Here is a 2,228-nt window from a genome sequence, read left to right as displayed (position 1 = left end):
CAAGAAACTGTCAATTATAATTTCTTAAAAAGATCTTACTGATTTAGTTTTTGTTGGCTTGCGCCCTAATATTAAAAAAAAAGCTAGAGCACTTTGAGCTTCTCTCTATTAATCAATTGCTACCTAAAGCTTCGACCGTCAAAAGCCGAACTAATATTGGAGCATCTCATAAATTACATCATCTGTCATACCCAATTTTAAAGATAAAATGGAGTGCAAAATCTTATCACTACTACAGGATGGACTTGTTGTCCCGGGCGGTAACGGCTTTTAGTCCCGGTTAACGCGCCGGGACAACGATCCCGGGACTAAAGGTGGAACCTTCAGTCCCGGGTCATCGAGCCAGGACTAAAGAGGGACCTTTAGTCCCGGTTGGTGTTACCAACCAGGACTAAAGGCCCTCTAGCCGAGCAAACGTGGCCGCACCCTTTAGTCCCGGTTGGTAACCCCAACCGGGACTAAAGGTTCCTTTTCTTTTTCTTTTTTTTTGTTTAATTTGTTTTCAGTTCAGTTACACATATTTGTTTAATATATAATATGTTTTTATGTACGTATTCTACGCTGCTAATATAAATACACGCACGCATATAATTACATCTAATTCTCATCTCGAGCATTATTATATTCGAATAAAGTATGAAACTATATATATTATAGATATATATGTATATATACAACACTTTCATAATCTTGTTCTCGAAAATAACGATATCAATAAACATTTAATTTACATCATTTATTCCTTAGGATCAAAGTAGAACTCGCCGTTGGGATTTAGCACTTTTTCTAGAAGAAATCCTGCTATTGACTCTTGAACTGCTTTCAGATGGTCTTTTTGCATGACCCTTTGTTTCAACCATTCAGTCTTGCATTTGAAATAAAAGGAAAAGTATTAATACATATATATATATATTCATTTAAAAATAAATAAAAAATTGATATATACGTACTCTGAGGACATCTTCAGGAGTTCTTCTTATGTGTGCAGTGATAAATTCACAAACGTAGTATCCACACAAGTTATTACCTGGTTGCTGCCGCAAACACCACTGTACGAGAAGAAGATTATTCTCATCATCTCACACGTAAATTGAAGTACGATATAGTAATTAAACACGTGGGGAAGTATATATAGTACAACTTACTGGTATTTCAACTACATTAAGTGGTGCCTTGCAATCCTTGCGGTGTTGCCGAATAAACTCTTTCCAAACCCTGTGCGACCAATAATGTACGATCGTTAATAAATTATGGCAAAGTCTATTCAATAATAGTTGTGCGCGAGAGATCGAAATTACCCCTGGATAATGTCTATCATATCTTGGTATAGTGCCCGCTCTTTTCTCAACGAGTCCAAGATTACTAACCGACTTGAGTTTAACTCAATGACAATGAGTATCCAGTGAAACCTGCATTGGTTTATACACACACGTACATGCATATAAGTTGTATTGATATTACATAAAATGTGTAGACTACATTATTATTAACACTTACTCAAAGTTGTACGGGAAAAGTATTGTTGTCTTGTCGTGCTGCTTCACGAAGAACCTCATGATATTCTTCTGTGCTTCAGATACCCACTGCTCCTTGACAATAATATCGGTTTTGAATACGATATAAGGATCAATGAAGCCAACACTGGTGTCTTGTATTCTTTGGAGCTCTGACATCTGGAATCTGTATATAAATATAAGTTACATGTGAGGATAATTATATACACGTACGCATGGAAGTGAGTTTATTAAATAAAAGTAAGAATCACTTACAAACAAAAGGAGCTAATGATTGATTTGTCCAGAGCGTCCATGTGGTATAGTTGATGCAATTCTTCGAAACTAATATGTAAGATGTCATCGCCACGGAAGTAATGATGGTCTCTAAATCTGACAAAGATCCACTCCTCACCCCTGCCACACGCCTGCATGTACCACTTGTTGAGCAAGTACATTTGCGTACCCAATTCATTCAGAGCCGCAGGGTTGTACAGACTTTTGCCAAATTTATAAGTCTTCCAGGTATCAACTTCTAGGTTCTGGATTGGAGCTTTGCCCGTCAATTGATCCAAGGTTAAACCAGTTAGTTCAAAAAAAGCATTAAGGTCTTGAACCGACACTTCTCCAGAGTTGTCTGGTCGATAGACTTCTATGTTGGAACCATATTCATTAGCAACAACAAGATTTTGCATTGGTTGCTTCTGTTGTCCGAGCTGTGGGACATCCTTCCCT

At 37.3% G+C, this 2,228-nt stretch overlaps 1 long non-coding RNA gene across 1 annotated transcript; it reads right to left on the bottom strand.

Moving 5' to 3' along the window:
• Positions 1 to 562: 562 nt before the first annotated feature.
• LOC136485696 (uncharacterized) lies at positions 563 to 2,026 on the bottom strand. The gene is made up of 3 exons (XR_010766523.1): positions 1,770 to 2,026; positions 951 to 1,680; positions 563 to 865 (listed from the first exon to the last, which is right to left on the bottom strand). It is a non-coding gene; the product is annotated as an uncharacterized lncRNA (long non-coding RNA).
• Positions 2,027 to 2,228: the final 202 nt, after the last annotated feature.

This window comes from Miscanthus floridulus, chromosome 10 (genome assembly GCF_019320115.1).
Source record: "Miscanthus floridulus cultivar M001 chromosome 10, ASM1932011v1, whole genome shotgun sequence".
Taxonomy (NCBI): Eukaryota; Viridiplantae; Streptophyta; class Magnoliopsida; order Poales; family Poaceae; genus Miscanthus; species Miscanthus floridulus.
The sequence above is the reverse complement of the archived record's forward strand: the minus strand, read 5'-3'. Positions and strand labels throughout refer to the sequence as shown.